Genomic DNA, 23,219 nt, shown 5'->3' on the forward strand with positions numbered 1-23,219 from the left:
CAAGTAAAGGAGAAAACCAACTGTATGAGAGGTTGCAGGGTGTATTCTGATACTGGTGCTGCCAAGCTAATACAGTGGTCAAATACCTGGCCTTACTTAGACTTTAAACCAGACAGGTTAACCTGATTGATTTGGACATTGCCCCCAGAAATGAACAAGCAAATAGCTGTTAACTATTTTGTTGAGTTGAAAAAGGCACAGTGCATTACACATATTACTTTAGCTTTTAATGAACAAGGCCCTGTGTATTAATACATTGCAACTTCTACTGCCCACAAATGCCCTACATTGCAAGTGTGACAACAAACTTAAATTAGATCTCCGCATTTCTTCTAGAGCAATTACCCGCTTCCTGGAATGTTGTACTCCAGTTGTGGCCTCACCAGTGTCTTATATAATCAAAAGGCAGTTGAAGATAGTTCACCAGAGATTCAATTGGCTGTTTGTTGCGATGAAGAGGTTGACTTGTTAAAAGCAGCTGAACAGGTTAGGCCTGTACTCGTTAGAGCTTAGGAAAATAAGAGGTGATCTTGTTGAAGATTCTGAGGGAGCTTTACAGGATAGATGTTGACAAGATGTTGAATCCTCATTGTTGAAGGGACACTCTATTAAAGCTAATAGGAAGGAATTTTTTCTTTCATTGCGTGGTGTATGTCAGGAATTCTTTACCCAATAGAGTTTTTGAGGCTAGATCCTGCATGTATTTAAGGAGGAGGTGGGTAGACCTTTGAAACATTGAGACGTTGGGGTGATGAGCATCTGGTAACAAAAAGGAGTTGAGGTCTAGAGCAGAACAACCTCAATCTTATGGAATGGTGAGGCAGGCTTAAAATCTGAATATGTTACTCCTTCATATGTTATTATGATGTTTTGTGTGATCTGACAATCTTGAAACCTTCATATCTTGCATTACACCTGCACTGAAATTCATTAACTATATCACTCAGTCCTATGATGGGCAGAACATTAGTTTTTGACTTGACTGCAGTATCCTTATGGTGGTGAACACTATTTATTTTGCAACTGCATAGTAATGGACTAAAACTTCATTTTTTGCTCAAATGTTTGAGGTACCTTACCCAATTCTGAGGTAACTTGGTCACCTTTCGTGACCATGAGTGACGGCCTTAGGGCCTTCAAAGAGTTTGCACGATGTAGAACAAGAAATTACCTGATCAGGATAGCCATTATCCTGCAGCATGGCTTTGTACCTTAGTTCAGTGTCAAGCTTGTACATGAATAAATATCTGCGGCCCTACTTAAATTTGCTGATGATGCATATCTAATATCGCTTGTAACTGTAGGCTCTTATTCAGTAATACTCAAGTTCTTTATGACCAAATGATTATTAATGCTCATTTTGGCGATTTGCTTGATGACTTTTAGGATATTCTTTGGTTTTAGAACAAGTTGTTGTTGGTTTCTTGGGTAAGCAAACCTGGATCTTCTGATTGCTCATTAATGGGTTGACCCTTGAATTAAAATGGATGGCGACACAATAGACAGCATTGAGAATCTTGGGGCCATAATTTGCTGATGGTGCTCCATCAGCACTTTGTCTTTGACATGATGATACGTATTTAGGTTGTTAGCACTTGTAAGTGGCTGAACATCCAGGCTGATCGTTACCACAATGAGGGAAACAGGGAATCTAGCACTTAAATTTACTGTGTACCACCTTAACCAAACCGATCAAAGGATTGTGGAAAGTACTGAGGGAGAAGCATTATTCAATGTTGATGCATTCAATGCTAAATCAAATGCAGAAGGTGAAATCAAGGGGAGGAAGGATTGAATTGAAGAACAAAAAAGGGACAGTGTAAAAGCCAAAATATTGTAAATTCTAATTTGACATTTTAAACCTTCCCACAACCAAATCTTAAGAATGAGCTTCCCATGCACAAAAGTAAATTTCAGAAATTAAAGTTTGTTGATCTTCATGATATTTGAGTAATTATGTTCTCAGTTTATGGTTCAAGTTGGTGATTGATTTTTTTCAGTGGAATTTTAACCATAGAACAGTTACGCACCTTCATTTACATACAGTACATTGAGTGGACAAATTGAATCTGAGACTTTTACTGGTTAACTATAATAGATACATGAGGGAAAAATAATACTAGTTACATTGACGAGTTAAAGTAGAGCAGAAGTCTCAGAACCTAAGCACTAGTTTACAATAGTTAGGTTAAATTACGTATTTAATGGAGTAATTCTTTGTAAACTTATTGAGCACGCACATACAGTAACTTTATGCTACTCAATGCATTTTTGAATGATAAGGCAGACAACAGGATGTAATTTTGCCTAACTAATGACTGAAGTGGCACATCTTTCACATCAATTTGTGGATTTCTGTGGTAACCATGCACCTGCCTTCACCTCAAGTTAATATGACATTTATGCATAAGTAACACAAACATCATTTGTCCTGTTTTTTTAACAGCATATTGTGGCTCTGTGTTGAGATTTCTGGTTTGTCTCTGTTCCTGATCAAGTGTCACTGGCTTGAAACATCAATTCCGATTCTGTCTCCTTATATGCTGTCAAATTTGCTGAGCATTTCCAGCATTTTGTTCAGACGTCCACTATCCACAGCACTGTCATTCTGTGCTGACAATAATCATAGATTTGGCACTTGAGCTCTATTTGTTTTAGTTCACTGGTTTATACATTATGAAAGGTGATAGCTGTTCCAGAAATATCTGCTTAAATTGGCTTTGTGTTTGGACACCGTGGGTGCCTAGTCTTTCCCTAGGACTGTTCAAGAAAGATTTCAGGGAACTTCTGTGGGGTTTGTCATCTTACTTTATATAACTACAGCAAAAAGCAGTTACTTGCTACCCAGCTGCCAAAAGAGAAGTGGAGTCCATCTGTTGGACAGTTTGATAAAATCTTGTGCTAAATATAAGTTTGTGTGCTGACGTACTTTTGGCAGAAACAGCTCCTCCCTTCCCGTTGCTTCTGTAGAAGCAGGCAACAAATGAAATTTATGTTGCGCTTAGATCTTTACTAGTGAGTTGCTTGCCAACTTTCAACAAAAGTGCTTTAAAAATGATCTCCATTCCTAAATTACTTGTTAATTTCAAACATGTTTTAACTCTCATATTTCCTGCTGCTGCAGAGTCCGCTTCCAAATTTGCATTAAAAAGCCTTTGTTACGATATAAAAAAAGACTTGTATATGTCCAGCGCTCTGCATGCTTGCTTAATTTCTCAAAGCTTTTTCGAGCCAGTGTTTTAATATTTGTTTTCTAATTAGCCCCTCGATGCATTATTCCTTTTATCAGCTTTCTGCAATTGTTTTCTTTCTACTAATGGTAATGAGTATTTAACTGAATCCATTTTCATGGACGTGGGCACACCTTATATGCATTATTCTAAAATTACTACTATTAATTTTGAGAGTCCAGGCCAGGGAGACTTGTGCCTTCTGCAAGCTTTAACAACTGGGTTTCAGGTATTGCATTTGAAATTGTTAATCAAGAAAACACATTTTTGTGATGTTAGATTTACTGTCTAAAAAGAATCATCGAGGTTTCTGTCATGTGTGCACTGATTCTGTAAATGAGCAACGTGCACTGTTCCATTTCCCTCCAACCTCTCCCTATAACTTTGCATGTTCTATCTTTGCTGATAATAATCCATTTCCCTCTTGAATGCCCCTATTGAACCAACACAGTTAGTCTCAGTTAGTGCATTCTAGGTCGTAACCATTTGCAGACTCATAAAAAGCTGTTTCTCCTTCCTTCATTGTTTCTTGTATGAATTACACTAAATATGTGTTCGTGATCTTGGCTATGAGCAGGAACAGACTTTCTATCTCCTCTGTTCAGACTCTTGAGGATTTTGATTATCTCCCTCAAATCTCCTACCAACCTCCTCTACTCTAAGGAATAGTCACAATTTGTCATCAAAATGGAAATTCCACATCCTGTAACAACTCTTGCGAATGTTTTGTACACTCCTAAGGTCTTTCCTAAAGTGAACACAATAGTCCAGGTCAAGTCAAACCAATGTTTCATTATCTTTCCATGTTCTTCCTGCCAAAATGTGTCTTTGTGAAGTTCCGCACTCCTCACCAGATTGCAGTATTGTCAAGTTTGACATATTCACAAATTTCCAAGTTGTGCCCTGCATGCCAAGATCTAGATCTTTTAATATGTATCAGGAAGAGCAACGTTCCCAGCACTGGCTCATGTGAATTTACACCTTCCTCCAGTCTGAAAAGCCCTCATTCACCACTGCTTTCTGTTTCCTGTCACTCATCCCAATTTATTTCCATGTTGCCATAGTAATGTTTTATTCCTGACCTATAATTTTGCTCACATGTTGAGCACTTTTCACACATCTGATTTCTTTCTTTGCAGCCATAGTATATAGAGTGTTCAGATTTTCATTAATTATTCAATTATGTATTTAAAATAACAATTTTGTTTACTAGCTTTCTGCTATTTCTCCTTTTCCTCCTCTCCTGATAATACTGACTGTTTTGCTCCACAAAATGATTGACCCTGGTTCAGTTACAGTTCCTCATCTGTCTGCGCATTCAATTGTGCATTCGATGGATTTGTTGGAGTCAAAAGATACCATCTCTTAAAATAGTTCAAAATTCATCCCATTGACCTGATCAATAATGAGTTCCTGGCCTGTTCCTGGCCTGAATTAATCTTTTGTCTTTTCCATAAAAGATGGATTTGCAGCTTGGAAACTGATTACAACATGCTCCTTTCTGTACTGATTGCAGCAATTGGGCCCATGGAATGTTATTGCCAAATAACATACAAACGAGTTCTACACAAGTTCAATCCACAGAGTGTAGCACATTGTGATATGGAAGTGCAGGCAAAGTTTAACTGACTGATCATTCTTAAAGAATTGTAGTTTGAGTTTTTCCTACACTGTCATTCCATATTTTAAGAAAAATTGCTTAAATTATGTTTTACATGTAATTTCTGTAATTTGAGAGTAAGATGTGAGTAATAGACTGAATGGCCATGATGCATTTGGTGGTTGATTCTCAGTCTTAAAATCTTGAATTTGATGACTTGCTAATTTTTGTCCCCAGCTTTATCAAAATTTGGACTTCTGCTCTCTAACACTGCCTTCCATCTGCATAAATGCATGAAAAAGCATTTGAAGGCCTCTTGTGTTTTAAAACTGGAAAAGCTCTGGCTGGGACTGAATTTCAAATGTTCAGTGAGCCTCAGATGACTCATTTCAAGCCGCCATAAAGGCATTAGAGTAGGAATAGATACTGTATGTCACAACAATCAAGGCAATCTTTGACCTGTTTTCTGCTGCTAAAATCAAATAAGCACTTTTTCAGCATTGGGCATTGGACAATGATTAGAAGCAAAGTTCTAAAAGATTCCACTTCTTCCTTTGCCAACCTCTACCTCTTTTCTGTCTTCCCACCCACACTGACTTATGTTGTCCAGGGATGAAGAGTCCTCTTATGACCCATTGTACTGTCCTGGCTGAGCTGTCCATAGCTTAGAAATACACATGACATTGTGTTTCTTTGCCAAGTTTCAGGTGTTTGTCATTAAAAAATGCTGCAGCAGCTCAGCAGGTCTGGCAATACTTGTGGAGAGAGACGCAAAGTTAATGTGTCCAGTCCAATAGGACTCTTCTTCAGATTAGACTTGAAACACAGACTGTTTTTCCTTTTCTACAGATGCTGCGAGACTTGCTGAGTTTCTCCATCATCCGCAGTTTGATTTTAACCCAAGTGTACGTTTTGAGTTAGCAAATGTTACAGAAGTAAAAGAACAAATGTTATGGCTATTTTAAAAGATGACATTGGCTATTTAAATGTATCTTTGTCCATTGGAGGCAATGGACTGGAAGTATTGTCACTGGACCCAGGTAATATTAGGCAAGGAATCTTGCAGTGAGTAACTCACCTCCTGACTCCCCAAAGCCTCACCATTAAGTACAAGATGCAAGTCAGGAGTTTAAAGGAATTCTGAATAGCTTTTGTCCTGAATAGTAGTCAGTAAGGCAAATGAATCATCTTGTTAGTTAAACTGGGTATTTTCACATTTGTGGAGTGGTGCAGATTGATTATTGCCATGCTCTTCCCAGATAACAAAGTTAACGATACAGATAATGCAAGTCTCTTATCCTTAGGAAAGTTTCCTCTTCACGCCTTGTTAGTCTTCTGAGAAAAATAGACAAAAGTAGCGGGAGTATGCCATTGGGCCTTTGAGTCAGCTCTGCCATTGAATATAATCTTGGCTGATCATCCAACTTAGTGTCCTATTGTTGACCCCTTTAGCCCCAAAAACTTTATCTCCTTCTTGGAAACATTCCATGTTAAGGCTTTCCCACTTTGTTTCAGAGAATTCCAAAAGCTCACCACTGTCTGGATGAAGAAATTTCTGTTCACCTCAGCCCTACATCACCTACCCCATATCCTTAGACTATAACCCCTGGTTCTAGACTCTCCAGTCATAGAATCATTTTAGAACAGAAAGGGGCCCTTTGCCCCATTGACTCTACACTGACAAATTTTTTTCCAAAGCTACACTATTTCCATTTTTCAGCACTAGTCATAGAATCAAACAGCATGGAAACAGACCCTTTGGTCCAACTTGTCCATGCCAACCAAGTTTTCCCAACTAAAATTGTCCCACTTGCCTGCAGTTGGCCCATATCCTTCTAAACCTTTTGCTATTCATGTACTTATCCAAATATGTTTTAAATGTAACTGTACCTGCATCTACCATTTCTTCCTCTGGCAGTTTATTCCACGTACAAACTACCCTCTGTGAGGAAGAAGTTGCCTCTCAGATTCTTTCTCCTCTCATTTTAAAAATATGCCCCCTAGTTATGAACCTCACCACCCAAGGGAAAAGAACTTTGCTATTCATCTTATCTTTGCCCTCATGATCTTAGCCTTTAGCCTTGAATGTTGTGACATACCCGTGTACTTTAGAACACCTCACCTTCTCTCTTGGTCAGTGCATTCCAGATTCCCACCACTCAGGGTAAAAACATTTTTCCTCACAATGTCTCTAAACGTCCTGCCTTTCACCTTAAAATTATGATCCCTTATTCTCGACCCGTCAGCGAGGTGGAACAGCTGTTTTTTATCCATCCAGTCCATGGTCTTCATCTGTATAATCTTCTAGATCTCAATCAGGTCCCCTCTCAGCCTATTCCACTCTCAGAAAATAAACCTGAACCGATCTAGCCCCTCTTCATTGTTAAAATGCTCCAACTAAGGCAATATGCTGATGAATCTCCTCTACACTCCCTCATGTGCAATCATGTGCTTCCTATTGTGTGATAACCAGAACTGCACAGAGTACTCCAGCTATGGCCTAACCTAAGTTTTGTACAGCTCCAACATAACCTCCCTGCTCTTATGATCTGTGCCACAACTAATGAAAGGCACATGTCCCATATGCTGCCCTAACTATCCTATTAAGCTGTCCTGTCACCTTCAGTGATCTGTGGACTAGTGACCCATAATTACTCTGTTACTTCGAGCTTCCTGGAGTCTTGTCATCAAGGAATGTCTTTCCTGTGTTTATCTTGTCAAGTCCTGTTAGAATTTTATAGGTTTCTATGAGATTCCCACCTCATTCTTCTGAACTCCAGTGGATTTGGTCCTAACTGATCCAGTGTCTCTTATTATGTTAGTCCTGCCATCCCAGGAATCTGTCAGCCAAATCTTTATTGCGCTTCCCTCCTTGCTGAAGTGTGAAGTCCAGTTGTGGCTTATTGCATTATATAGGGGTTGTATAGAATTTCTTTTTGCTTTTCTACTCTCTGCTTCTACTTGGATTGTTGCATTTATAAACTGTTTTACAGCTTTTGTCAGCTAGTTTTGTCACCTTCTTAGTTTGCATGTGTAAGAATACTCAGATCTCTTTGCTTCTACATAATTTTAACACTACCATTTTGTTCCTCATCCTCCAAATTGCATCCTTTGTTATATTGTAAGGTGCATGTTTGTTGTTTGCCATTTAGGTATTAGAAGCATTGTTCTGTCATGGGAGAAGAGGCAAAAATATTTTCAAGTTACTAAGTGCTTGTGTATAACCTACAATACGTTAATAGTTATATTCTACAGAAGTTGCTAATTCCATAAGGCTGCTCTGTGTCATTGGATAGTTTCAGTTTTTATTTGCTATTATCTGGCTTTCTGCCCTTATTTTCACTCTTATCACCATTCTCTTCAGTTTTATCGTTCTCATTCTTTACTCCCCCTTCGTGTGCACTTCATTGAAATTGCACCATTCTGTTAGATTACAATTTAATGCTTCTCTTATGGTCCTTGCATGGTCAGTGTTTCTTCCAACTTTCCGACATGATTTTCTTTCAGATATCAAATGTGTTGTATGATATGTTCATTGAATGTGCAGTCTTTTAATATTAGTTGATTCTTTACCAAGAGCTTAAAACTCTGAGTTGTTTTTCATAATTTTTTTCCTTTCTCAAACCATTATTAATTGTATAGAATTTAAACATTGCTAAAAGGAAACAAAATGTCTCAGCCTTTTGAGTTGCAGTTATTAGGACAAAGATGCAAGAAATTGATTTGGGGCTATAAAGGGATACTGTTGTCTAGCATGAGAAGTCAGTGCCGATTGGTTGGGTCTTCATTGACCTGGAGATGCAATGGGAACATTGTTCTCAAACCAAACAGACTCTTTGGTATTTGCGGGATATGGCCAGGCCAGCAATTATTACCTGGAGGGCAGTTCAAAGACAGCCACATTGCACTTGATTTGGAGTTGCATGTAAGCCAGACCAGATAGGGACTGAAATTTCTTCCCTAAAGGACATGAACCTTCCCTAAACCAGATTGGAATTTTTTTCCTGACAACTGGTCAAGATTTCATGGCCATCACTATCCTCCTAATTCCAGATTTTTATTAAATTCAAATTCCATCATCAACCATGCTCGGATTTGAACCTGGGTCACCAGAGCACTACTTGGATCTCTGGCTTAATAGTCTAGTGATCATACAACTAGGTCATCCCCTCCCCATAATGAGTCAAACTGTGGCCATGAAAACAAAGCAAAGTTTGGAAGTCTCCATGATCCCTATTTTCCCACAAAAAAAAGTGCAATTATGTATGAATTTCTTTCACCTATGTAAAGCAGGATCCTGTGTGTTAATATGAAGAGTTTCTAGCAAGTGCACATGTAATACACTCTGAGCAAAATAGATGAGCTTTAATTCTTAGCCTGGATTATTTAATAAATTCTGTCCAATTGTTGAATTACAGCTAATGTTGTTGACAATTGTTTGAGGCTTGCACGCAGGGGTTGATTGAGAATGATCAGTATTCTCCCCAAAACAAATGATCAATGGGATGTGTATGGTCAAGCGCACATCAGGAGTACAGTCGAAGTACCTGGCAATACACCTGCACTGAAATTCTCATCTGTGTGGAAGGCCGAAATCTTTATCGCTCAATGGTAGAGTCCTCTTGGTGGAGAAGGCCACCCATATAGGTTATCTGCAAATTAACAACTTAACACAGCTTCATCTACAAATGAGGTACCTTCTACAATCAAGGTAATCTGAGGCATTTTGGACAACTTGTGGAATAAAATGGTTGACAAAAAAAAAACCGTTTGTTCAGACCTATTATAAGATACTTGCAGTGCAGGTGGGACTTGAACCTGGACCTCCTGACTCTGTTGAAATAGTACCATGGCCCTTTGTAGGCCCTTGCTTTGTGTAGGCAAAAGGAATATATACAGCCATTGCATCATTTACATTGGAAAAAGGAGAAGTCATGGGGACTGTCAATTTCTGGTGCGTGTTTGGAATTTATTCTGTGAACTAAGATCAATTGTTAACTGTTCTTGCTGCACCCTCAATCAGTCAGCACCCTCTTCTCCTGATCCTGATCAGTTCAAAGTGAAAAGCTTTGATGATGTGACTCCTTTTTAGCATTGTTCATCCTCTTTCCATCCAAATGTTTCTCAATGTAGTCGATAATTCAACAGTTGCCACTCAGTATGTGAACTGAGCCATTCTTTCAGTTCAATAATTAACCTGTCAGTGACAGGGCATAACGTAGCGCATTTTTTTAAGATTCACTTGAATGCAACAATGCACATCATAGCTGCTACACTCACCAGCCCTTCCCTTGCTTCCTGTCCTCTCATACATCACTCTCCCCACACATTCATCAACTGGTGAAAACTCTCACTGATTCAAGCGATCTGTGCTGTACCTCAGTTTCTCATTCCATAATGATCCGTTTGATTGACTTCCTGCCCACCTACTATCTCGTTCCTCCATATGGAACAAGATCCATCAGCAGACATCCTTTGGATCAAGGTGTGTGAAACAAGGGAAGTTGCGTGTGACAAACCCCCATCAATTGATGTTTATAAAATCATGAGGGGCATGGGTTGGATAAATAGAAAAAGTCATTTCCCTGGGGTTGGGGGAGTCCAGAACTCGAGGGCATAGGTTTAGGATAAGAGGGGAAAGATATAAAAGGGACCTAAGGGGCATCTTTTTCATGCAGAGGGTGTTAAGTGGATGGAATGAGCTGCCAGAGGAAGTGCTGGAGGCTTGCACAGTTGCAACATTTAAAAGGCATTTGGATGTGTCTATGAATAGGAAGGGTTTGGAGGGATATGGGCCAAGTGCTGGCAGGTGGGGCTAGATTGGGTTGGGATATCTGGTCGGCATGGACAAGTTGGACCGAAGGATCTGTGTCCGTGCTGTACATCTCTGACTCTATAATTGAATGGCATGTTTTGAACTACCATGGTGAGATTGGTTCATGCTAAACAGATAAGAGAACTAGGCTCCTGCACATCCAATCTGCACCACGAAATCTTTGTTACAAATGAGTTTGAAGTAGTGGGGTACAAAACACGTTGCACCAACCCAGGAGTGACCATCTGCAGATTACGTGGTGGACAGACAACTTAAATTCAACAAATGGGGAGGCGATCATTTTGCTCTGGGTATTTCCATTCACAGAATAAAGCTAATTTCGAGTGAAATAATTGAAGAATCCTAATTTTATTTTCCGTGGGTTAAATTGGGGAGAAGTCAGAGAGTGCTTGAATTGTAACTTTAGACTGGCATTTAGTAAGTTGTTCGGCAATGTTTTTGTATGTGTATTTTCATTGACTTGGCTAAACATTACCAATGACTCACGAGGATGTCAAAAGCGATCTGAGTAACAAATGTCCTTTGAATGTTATGCATTCTAGGTATGATGTGGAGGTTAGCTACAGAATTGTCTGCTTCTGGTGATTTATGGGCATATAGTTTCCATATAGGGTCACTAATCTGAAGCTTGAAGGTAATTCATTAATTGAGCAATTTCTTTAACCAAAATTTAAATTCAAATTTAATTGCATCTGAAGCATATAAATAATAAGGAAAAATCAAACTAGACTTTCATCATTCACTTCCTAGCTGGGTACAGGTCATCATTAGCAACAAATAATGTGCTAATTACTGGCAATACTGTAAATCTGAAGCCAAAGAAAGTTAGGATTATTTAGATTAATTTCTAAATATGGGATAAGGAAGCAAGTTAATATTTTGGGTGTGCATACTTTTTCTGAATTGGCTGTTCAATGTTTGGATCCAAACCCAGAATGCGCATGCATTTCTTCTCTCTCCAACTGTGAACTGACTATTGTGTGATGAGCATTATCTATATTAGTAGATTCTTGGCATTATTTGACAATGTTTCGGGGTAAAGAGACAAAAAAGGACTCAATATTCAACCCTCTATGTGATGCGTGGTACTTTTGTGTTGACTGAACATAAGATGTTAAGATAAACATCTAGATTTAGCATTCACTGTCAAAATGATGATGCACACCACTGACCTTAAATAACATTGCCCACAAATTCAAGTGATCAGTGTGTTATGGATTTCCCTTTCCCGACATTACTTTGAATCTAGCATGAAGTTAGAAAGATCTCGAGACAAAGGGCAACAATTATGCTGTCATTGGATGTGGGCATAAGAGGTATTGTTATTAAGTTTGCAGATGACACCAAAATTAGAGATGTCGTGGACAGTGAAGAAGATTACAACAAGATCTTGACCAGATGGGCAAATGGGTTGAGGAGTGGCAGATGGAGTTTAATTTAGATAAATGTGAGGTGCTCCATTTTGGGAAAGCAAATCTTAGCAGGACTTATACACTTAATGGTAAGGTCCTCAGGAGTGTTGCTGAGCAAAGTGACCTTGGAGTGCAGGTTCATAGCTCCTTGAAAGTGGAGTTGCAGGTTGATAGGATAGTGAAGGTGGCGTTTGGTATGCTTTCTTTTAGTGATCAGAATATTGAGTACAGGAGTTGGGAGGTCATGCTAGGCCACTGTTGGAATATTGCGTGCAGTTCTGGTCTCCTTCCTATCAGAAAGATGTTGTGAAACTTGAAAGGGTTCAGAAAAGATTTACAGCCAGGGTTGGAAGATTTGAGCTACAGTGAGAGGTTGAAAAAGCTGAGGCTGTTTTCCCTGGAGCGTCGGAGGCTGAGGGGTGACCTTATAGAGGTTTATAAAATGAGGGGCATGGATAGGATAAATAGGCAAAGTTTTTTCCCTGGGGTGGGGGAGTACAGAACTAGAGGGCATTGTTTTAGGGTGAAAGGGGGAAGATATAGAAGAGACCTTAAGGACAATATATAAAAGAGACCTAAGGGACAACTTTTTATGCAGAGGGTGGTATGTGTATGGAATGAGCTGCCAGAGGAGTGGTGGAGGCTGGTACAATTACAACATTTAAAAGACATCTGGATGGGTATATGAATAGGAAGGGTTTGGAAGGATGTAGGCCGGGTGCTGGCAGGTGGGACTAGATTGGGTTGGGATATCTGGTCGGTATGGACGATTTGGACCGCAGGGTCTGTTTCCGTGCTGTACATCTCTATGACTCTGTGGCTCTATAAATAAATGACAACTTTAAAGTATTCTCATAACAAATCAGGAAGTAAAATACGCCAACATGTATACACTTTCACTAAATTTTAGAGATGATTAATTAAACGTGCAGATTAAGAGAAGCTGAAGTTGTCCAGACTTTATGGAAAAAAAATTCCAAATTGTGGATTTTATCTGAAATGAAAATATTCACATTTCACAAACTCAATTTGATTTTCAAAGACCATGAAATTCTCAGCAATAATTGTGAACTTAGTTCACTGTTCAAGCCGTTTTACACTTTATTTAGCAAGAATTGCTTTCTCATAGATATTTGCAGCAATACTAATTGCATAAGAGGACAAATTATTTCATGTTTGCTGATGATTGTATTCTGGAGAGCTTCAGATCAAAGCATGGGCTGTATGTGTATGGATACCAGACATTGCTGAGAATGTAAGAGCAATACTAACAGTAAATGCTGACAATTTCAACATTAATACTACCACAAAATCTGTGCCAAATTGTTTTCTCCATTCTACCAATTGTCTGACTAATGAATTATAAAATAAAAATGACATGTTTTGATTTACGGACTATATAAAAAAAATGTTTCTCATAATGCTGTATGCCAGATTGTTGCAGCTTGTTGATGTTGAGGATTTCTGTGACAGGTTTGAGCCATTGCCATCCTCTCAGTTTTGAATATTGGTATCCCATCTTGTCCTCAATTTTCAATTTAACCCAAGTAAAGTAATAGTGCAGAGTCAAAGTGTGGCCCTGGAAAACCTCAGCAGGTCAGACAGCATCCGAGAAACAGGAGAGTCGACATTTCGGGCATAAACCCTTTGTCAGGAATGTGGAGGGGGAAGGGGGCTGAGAGATGATTAGGAGGGTTTGGGTGGGGCTGGGGGAGTTGGTGGCTGGGAAGGCAGATGCAGGTGGGGGCTGATTCTGTTAGGTCCGTGGGGAGGGTGGATTGGATAGGTGGGAAGGAAGACGCTTAGGTCAGAGGGCAGTGCCGATTTGGAGGGTTAAATGAAAGATACTGTGGGGGGAGGGGAGATTTGGAAATGAGTGAAGTCTATGTTCATGCCATGTGTTTGAAGGGTGCCAAGGCAGAAGATGAGGCGTTCTTCCTCCAGGCTTCGGATGACTTGTATTTGGCAATGGAGGCGGCCCAGGACTTGTATGTCCTTGGTGGAGTGGAAGAGGGAGTTGATTGGTGGGCCACAGGGCGGTGGGTTGTTTGGTGTGTGTCCCAGAGATGTTCTCTGAAATGCTTCATGACTTGGCATTGCATTTCCCCGATGTAGAGGAGAATACATCGAGATGTGAAAAGATCCTTTGGGGCCTTGGATGGAGGTGAGGGGCGGATGTTTGAGCACAAGCTTAAATTGCATCCAGAGTATACTGTTGATGAAGTGATCTTCAAGATGGCGGAGGTGACAGGGTAGGTGGTTTTTCGGCTCCCATTTGTCCGCTACCACTTGAATGACCGACCGCATCCTTTCTGTTTTAATTTTACTTTTCTTCCTTTAAATTTTGAATCAGATTCATGTTCTCTTCTTCCTATGGCTGCGGTGGTGGAGAGAGGTTGCGGGGAGCTGTTGAGCAGGTGGTCTGGTCCATTTCTTGTGGCCATGGTGATCGCAACTTGAGTGACTGTTCCATCATTGATGAATTGGGGTCTATTCTGTTCCTCTGATATTTTGGCAGGGTCTGCAGCAGTGGCAGAGTGACTGTCCTCTCGGTCCTGGGGAGTTAATTTTGGATGTTCGATCGGTTCTTGTAAGTTCAGATGGGTACTGGTCTTCGAGAGTTTGAACAGTCATCTAGAAGGGTAGGAATAATAGAAGGCAAGGGAAAGAAAAGCAACGGAAAGAACTGGTGAGGGGAAGCTGAGAAGGAAGGAATTGCAGCATCAAATCATTGAAGAGAGGTCTGAAAATTTGAAATCTTTTTAAACATCTTTCAGAAACATTAAATGTTACTACTGTTTGTTGAAGAACATTGACTATAATGTTAACTTATTTTGTTGGAATACAGTTACTTCTGCTAGAACACATGTTTCTCCAACATGAATTGGCTTTAACACTATTGAAGAATGCCGAATGTTATTTGTAGAACGCAAACTTTCCTTACTGTATTGGCAATAACGCGATTCCGATCTCATTAGTTATTGTGCCATTTTCTTTGAATGCAAGATTGCACACTATCGGAAATATCACGTTACATCAGAACTGACTGTATGTGCTTTTACGTAAACAAAAAATAAAGTGACGTCACAGTCCAAGGTCTGAGGGACAACTGAGTTTACTTTCAACCTCACTAGATGTGAAAAAAATCCCACGGAACTACTTTAAGAAGAACAGAGGAATTTCCCTAAGCCCTGGCCAATATTTATCACTGAATTGGATGCTTAGAATTGAATCATTTGTGGATGCTTCCTGTGTACAAATGGATGCTGTATTTCTCCAAGTGTCTCAGTAGTGAGTGTCACAATTTGAGACAGGAATATCATGAACATCTGCATATGTAAGCTGTTTATTTGTCTATTTTTCATGTCCTAAATTTGTACTTTGTTGGATGTAATAGGAGCATAGAAATAGGAATAGGCCATTCAGTCCCTTGAGCCTGCTTCAATATTCAGTGACAACATGGCTGATCTGTGGCCTAACTCCACATATTTGGCTTTGGCCTGTATCCTTTAATATCTTTGCTAAACAAAAGTTTAACACTCATATTTGAAATAATCTAGCATCAAATACCATTTGTGGAAGGGAGTTCCAAACATCTACCACCCCTTGAGAAGGTAACCAATCAGTTGGATGAGGATAAAGCGATTGATGTGGTGTATATGGATTTCAGTAAGATGTTTGATAAGGTTCCCCACTGTAGGCTATTGCACAAAATACGGAGGCATGGGATGGAGGGTGATTTAGCAGTTTGGATCAGAAATTGGCTAGCTGAAAAAAGTCAGAAGGTGGTTGATGGGAAATATTCATCCTGGAGTTCAGTTACTAGTGGGGTACAGCAAGAATCTGTTTCATGTCCACTTTTTGTCAATTTTATAAATGACCTGAATGAGGGCATAGAAGGATGGGTTAGTAAATTTGCGGATGACACTAAGGTCAGTAGAGTTGTGGATTGTGACAAAGGATATTGTAGGTTACAGAAAGACATAGATAAGCTGTGGAACTGGGCTGAGAGGCAGAAAATAGAGTTTAATGCAGAAAAGTGTGAGGGATTCACTTTGGAAGGAGTAACAGAGCACTGGGCTAATGGTAAGATTCTTGGTAGATGAGCAGAGAGATCTCGGTGTCCAGGTATATAGATTCTTGTCACCCAGGTAGATAAGGTTGCTAAGAGGCCATATGGTGTGTTGGTTTTTCCTTGGATGGCGATGGCTAGCATGAAGGGGACATAGCTTTAAATTGAGGGGTGATAGATATAGGACAGATGTCAGAGGTAGTTTCTTTACTCAGAGAGCTGTAGGGGTGTGGAATGCACTGCCTGTAATAATAGTAGACCTGCTGACATTTAGGGCATTTAAGTGGTCATTGGATAGCCATATGGATGAGAATGGAATAGTGTAGGTTAGATGGGCTTCAGATTGGTTCCACAGATCGGCGCAACATTGAGGGCCTGTACTGTGCTGTAATGTTCTATGTTCTAACATTTCTCCTGAATGATTGGCTCTAATTCTTAGATGATTACCCCTAGTTCTAGAATCTCCAACCAGTGGAAATAGTTTATCTCTATTTTCCCTGTCTTTTCCTATTAATACCCTAAAGACTTTGATCATATCAAATTTGCGGATGACATAATGGAGAACAGAGGCCTAATTTATATAATCTCCCCTCACAAATTAACCCCTGAAGTCCAGGTACACTTTTAGAAACCCCGCAAGGTTGATATATCCTTCCGAAGGTGTGCTTCCCATATCTACTCTCAGTACTCCAAATGGGGTCCAACCCACTGCAACATAACTTCTGCTTAGTAATGTTCCAGTTCTCTATATATAAAGGCAAGTAGTCCATTAGCCTTGTTATTTTCTACACCTGTTTGTGGTATTTTAAAGATTTATGCACCTGAATCTCCAAGTCTCTTCAGTACGACAAATTTGTAAGAGCAATGGGGTAGTAAGAAAAATGATGAGAGGGGTTGAGGGGAGTGAAACAGGGATATACGAGGAGTAGAGGATTGGGAGTTATGAAGAACAGAAAGCAAGAAGAGATAGAAGCTGTTGAAATTAGGAAATAAACCTTGAGAAAATTTTGCTGTAATGAATCCTAAGGTATTGCAAATTGTAAATAAAAGGCTTATTTTCCATAGACAGGCGTCATGGTCCATGTCAGTAGAATACTTGGCTCATGAGGACTTTGAAGTATCAGCACTGTTATGTGGAATGTATTTGTATTCATCAGTAAAGATGCGAAGAGCAGGACACAAATGTAACATAGGTATTTGATTCGAGTACAGAAAACCTTTTTTATGAGAGTCATCAAAGGTACAAAAAGCTACTGTAATACAAGTGGTGTAGTTGGAAATCTATTCAAGAAGTGGAGGAAGAAATGAGAGTAGAAGTGGAATTGAAAATTTTTAAAAAGCAAGCAGGCATTGAGAGTTTGCCTGGGAGTCCAAAATAAGAGAATAGTCATGGTGGTGGAGGCCCTCAAAGATGAGGATTGTGAAATCTCATTTCTTTGGAAAAAAAGCAGAGCAGAATAGGTTGATTTGATTTATTGTTGTCAAATATACCAAGGTACAGTAAAAAGTATTGATTACGTGCTAGCCAGACAAATGATACCTACGTAAGTACATCAGGGTAATAGAACAGAATGCAGAATATCGTGTTACAGCTACAAAGAAGGTGCAGAGAAAGATCAACTTTAATATCTGAGAGGTGTGTTCATAAGTTGAAAAATGTGGTGGTGGAAAAACACAGCAGGCCAGGCAGCATCCGAGGAGCAGGAGAATCGATGTTTCGAGCATAAGCCCTTCTTCAGGAAAAGGTGTGTTCATAGGTCTTGTAACAGTGGACAATCTTGTTGCTATGTATTTTTAAACTTTTGTATCTTCTGTCGGGTGGGCGGGATCTTTGATTACATTGGCTGCATCCCTGAGGCATTGGTAAGTGTAGATGGAGTCAAAGGAAGAAAAGGCTGGTTTCATGATGGACTGGGTTGCATTTGAAATTCTCCAATTTCTTGTGGTCATGGGCAGAGCAGTTGCCATATCAAGCTGTGATGAATTTGGATAGGATGCCTTCTGTGGTGTATCCATAAAAATTGGTGAGAGTTGTTGTGGACATGCCAAATTTCCTTAGCCTTCTGAGGAAATAGAGAAATTGCTGTGCTTTCTTGACTGGAGTGTCGTTGTGGATGGACCAGGACAGATTGTTGGTGTATTTACTTCTCAGAACTTGAAATTCTCACCGACCATCATTGATAGGGACAGGGGCGTGACCTCTACTCAGCTTCCTGAATTTGATGGCAACTCCTTCGTTTTGCTGAAATTGAGGGAGAGATTGTCTTTACATTATGCCACTAAGTTGTCTTTCTCTTTCCTATACTAGAGAATTGGGTGTTCAAACAGATCCATAATGGAGGACTTCAGAGTAGGCACAGAAATTAACACAAGTATAAATAACAAGGCCAAAGAAGCATATGGGATGTGGTTGTTGGAGAGTTGCATGGTTTGGGCCTATTCTAGTTTGACCTCATCAGGTTTCTGAAATTTTCTGACTAAGTTTTTGAAAAATTGCTTTTATTAAGTGCCTTCAACATAATAAAATATCCTAGTTTAGTTATAGGAGTATAGTAAGGCAAAACTGGATGCTAAAATATGGAAGATAATATCAAGGCAAGTTGCAAAAACTTGATTGAAGAGGTAGATTTTTAACATCTTAGAAGACTTGAGAAAACTGGAGAGGTTTAAGGAGGCGGTTCCAGAGCTTGGGCCTAAACAACTGAAGGCATGGTCTGGAAATGCACAAGAAGCCAAGATTAGAGGAACACTGATATCTTGGCGAGTTGTGGGGTGAGACGATACTCCAGAGATAGGGAGCCCATTGAAGGATTTGAAAACAAGAAAGGAAAATTGAATTGGGATATTGCTTAATGGGAGTCTGTGAAGATCACCAGAGTGCGAGAATTGTAGGTCAACAGACAGCAGAGTTTTAGATGACCTCGATCTTACAGAAGGTGTGATGTGGGAGGTCAGCCAGGAGTGCGTTGGAATTGTCAGATATATACCTTTAACCAAGGGTTGTGGACTGTAATTGGAAATCTTTTTGAGCAAAAGGAAGAGAGAGTAAATGGCAAAAAAGGTGGTGGACATATGAGGTATGATACTGTGAGTTTGCCTTTGATAGCAGGATGGTCAATTACTGCCACCTAGTGATAGGAGGCTATTTATTGTTGGGGCCACATCATCTTTATTTTGGACTGTGGAATAAAAGCGGAAGACCCTGTTTTAAACCAAGGAGACTGTGCAAAGAGATGGCCTGCTGATTTAAATATTATGTTCATTGGAGCCAACAGAGAATTGTATGCAATGTCGTTTTCCTTTGGAACGATGAGAACAAAAAAACAGACAGCACGGGCCAATGGATTATGAACCAAGGGACGGTTGCCTGACAACCATGTTGTGATTGGTTCCAGTCTAGGTGCTGAAGGCTTGTCTGGAAATGCACAAGAGCAGTGCAGCAGAGAACCAATCTTTGCTAGCCTGCAAAGAGAAAGCATCAAAAGTCTCTCTCGCATGCTCGCGCTCTAGTTCTTGCTGTCGTATTCTGTCTCCCCACTCTGATGAAGTCCCAGAAAGGAGTCATATCTGGATGTCTTCCACTTGCTGTTCTTTGCAAATCCCCTTTTGAAGGAGGAATAAAACACGTTTCAAGAGAGTGTACAGACTGATTGTCACCAGTGAATGAAAGAGAGCATTGTGAAAACAATGTTTTATTAGCAGTAAAAAAAACCTTCAAAAATTAAATGAAAACAAGTTTAAAAAAAACAACTCATTGAATTGTAATCCAAGCTGGTGCTATCAAACTGCGTTTCTCTTATTTTCTCTCACTTTTGATATCCATATTTTAGAGTTTTTGCGAAGGTTTGTAGCTCACATTGTGGATGAGGTCGTAGATTCGTTTGCTGAGCTGGTGTGATTTTGCTGCAGACGTTTCGCCGCCTCACTAGGTGACATCGTCAATGTGTCCTTGATATACTGTTGGTGGTCTCTTCCACCTGGTATTTATGTGTCTCTGTTTTTTTGGTACTTCCGATTCTGTATCTGAGTGGTTTGTATTTGGGGTTTGCTGATTATTGAATTCCGGTTGGAGTGCCAGGCTTTAAGGAATTCTCTCCCATGTCCCTGTTTAGCCTGTGCCAATATGGTTACATTGTCCCAGTTGAATTTGTGCCTTTCGTTGTCTGTGTGGTTGGAAATGAGAGAGGACTGGTCGTGTCTGGCAGTGGTGAGATGATGTTCGTGTACACATGTGGTCAGTTTGCTTCCTGTTTCTTCTATGTGGTATTTTTTCACAGTCTTTGCAGGGTATCTTGTAGATAATGTTAGTCTTGTTGGATGTGCTGACCTTTTTTTTTGTTGCTGTTGTCAATCCATACAACATGATTGGATGGTTCAATACAGTATGTGTATAATCCCTCTTCACAGCTATAATTTATTCTTTTAACCAATACTGCTCCATCCCCACCTTTTTAACCTTTTCTCCTAGCTGAAATGTGTCTGTCTAGAAATGTTGAGTTGCTATTCTTGCCCCTCTTGAAGCCAAATTCCCATTGCATCAGTTCTTCCTTAGAGATCTGAAGCTGTTCTCGACAACCTCCAAGCCCATAATGACATCATCATAGTGATACTAAAGACAAAGCATAGCATTAACCCTTTCAGGTCCTTATACAACACCCATGGCCTGTGTAGGACTTTGTCACATTCCAAGGTCCAAAGCAAGTGGTCACATTCAAGTTTGGGCAAGTGGTGTAAAGGATCAATGCTATTAAATGGGAATTCCAGGATTTTGACCCAGCAGCAGTGAAGGAATGACAATATATTTCCATGTCAGGATCATGCGTGGCTTGGAAGGGAACTTGTAGATGGTGGTTTTCCCAAGTACATGTTGCCTTTATCCTACTGGATGGGAGTGGGTTTCGAACGTGCTGTTGAAGGATCTTTGGTGAATTTCAGCACCAAAGATAGTACTGTACACACTGCATGACTAATTGCAAATCCAGTGGTTGTAAGAATCACAGTTTGTGTCTTTGGCAGTTTGATATACGAATATGTGCACCCAATATTGTATATACGTGAATATGCAAATTCAGTTGGGCAATTCAGTTTTTGTGGACCTGGTTCTTAATGAAAATAATTCACGTTCATGCAAATTGGTCAACTCTTAGTATTTTATGTTCACTCACTTTTTACGTCACCGAATTGTCAACAACCTTCATGCTGCTGAATCAGTGTAATATTGTTTGTACTGCAAAGAAAGATTTGTCTGGTGTAACATGGAAGTTTAATTGTTTGTAAGTCATTCTTTCCCTATTTTGTGTGTATTGGCATGCAGACATGTACACTAAATGAGAATTTATAAAGTCACACAGTTGATCGTATCGAAAGTTTCTGTCACAGTGATTGGAGTTTTGATAAACTAAGAAATGAAACAATCCTAGTTATGATGTCTATAAATAACATCCCAGTGCTGTCTTTGAATAATCGAATACTGAACCTCTGCTGAAGGTAATTAGGAAGTTTTTGTAAATTTTGTCTTCAGACAAGAGGCATTATTATTATCCAATTAATATCTTCACTTCTCAGTGGATTGTCCATATGCAAATTATTTGTCCAAAAATTGTCCAAAGCAGGTGTTATGGTATGGTGAAGCTAAAAGTAAATGTACATTATTGCTGCCTGTTATTGTCTGAGCTATTCATTTAATTTTAACCACTGTAACATGTTCTGAAATGCTGACTTGACCATTTAAAAGATTTTCATGTTGTTTATTATCCATGTACCTTTGCTAGCAACTGATCTAGCGTTTGGAACATTTTTGTATGTGACATAATGGCAGACCAGGAAAGTAAACAAGCTCTGTGAATTTTATTACAGGCAATGATAGCTCTTAAATGTGAGGTAAATGCCAAGCAGCATCCCCGCGGTACTGAAGAACATCCATCTGCTTTTCATCATCTTTGCCAGCCGAGTGGGGCATGAAAGTCACTCCAGTTAGTAAGTAATTTGCATGGTATCACTGGATGACGCATTCTACAAAGATTTGTTTATATTCATGAAAATAAATACTTTATTTAAAAAAATGACTTTCACTATCTTAGCAGAGTAAGAACAGGATTGTATACATGGCAATTTTTCCATCTTGCTATATTCATTTTTACCATTATGTTGTACTCATTGTGTTTTAAGTACTGCAGATTTCTTTTTTGAATCTTGAAATCTGTTCAAGGTAAACTGTAACCATATAGTTGTCCATTTTAAGTTTTGTAAAATTTAATTTAATATAAATAAAACAAAGGGATGAGCAGGTTGAGCTTGCTATTATACTTTGTTAATTCCTGCGCTGTAATCATTCATCTAGTTGAAGCTGTTGAGATCATATAGGAGGAGAGATGAGCTAATGCTGAGTACGTTAATATAATAGATTGTAGAGAGTTTCTGGTGTGTTCAATGGGCTTTTCTCATTGTTAGATTTCTGGCTGAATCGGACTTGGCTAGCTGTTATTTCCCTTGATGAAGAAGGCTACTGAACTGCCTCAGAACCTTAGTCTGCATTTCAGTGATGTCACAAAACCCTGACTCTTGTTCTGTGATCTAGCGCAGTTAATATTTTTTACTAGAACAGCAGGTGGTCAGTCACTATTTTTTGTGCTCTTTATTGTAAATGAATGGTGCAAGCTGTTTTTATATGTGTTCGCAAGCGCTCTATGCGCTTTTACCCTGGATGTTGCAGTTGTTTGAAATTGGAAACAGTGTGGTGCCCTCCAGAGGCATTCAGGGACATGTACAAAAGCTTTGTTGTTAACCAATCAGATTGAACCATTCTTCCTGATATACTCACTGTCTCACATAGGAACTACTAATTAACATTGTTGATTCAATGCCGAATTATGTACCGAAAGTGAAATACAAGAAAGAGAATAGGTACAGAAAGAAGAAGTCAAGAAAATTTGTTTTAAGGAAATCTCCAATAACAATTTAACTGTCAGGAGAGGTTGTGCAATCTTAAAAGTTTATTTTCAGGGAGATTTTATAGCACTTTACTAATGACTTTTTATTTTCCCTGGCCCACATGATGGCATCTGTGACG

The 23,219-nt window shown here is 39.4% G+C and overlaps 1 protein-coding gene across 8 annotated transcripts in view; it reads left to right on the forward strand.

Annotated features, from left to right (window-relative positions):
* The window catches only part of LOC122552789 (transcriptional-regulating factor 1), a 290,789-nt gene that overhangs the window by 178,033 nt on the left and 89,537 nt on the right, over window positions 1-23,219 (forward strand). For 7 of the 8 annotated variants that reach the window (XM_043695723.1, XM_043695728.1, XM_043695722.1 and 4 more), the window contains one exon: window positions 22,007-22,126. The exons of the other annotated variant lie outside the window; for it this stretch is intronic. The gene's annotated coding sequence lies outside the window, so the exon portion shown is untranslated. The remainder of the gene's footprint in view (window positions 1-22,006; window positions 22,127-23,219) is intronic. 8 annotated transcript variants of the gene reach the window in all.

The sequence above is a fragment of the Chiloscyllium plagiosum genome, chromosome 9 (genome assembly GCF_004010195.1).
Source record: "Chiloscyllium plagiosum isolate BGI_BamShark_2017 chromosome 9, ASM401019v2, whole genome shotgun sequence".
Lineage (NCBI taxonomy): Eukaryota > Metazoa > Chordata > Chondrichthyes > Orectolobiformes > Hemiscylliidae > Chiloscyllium > Chiloscyllium plagiosum.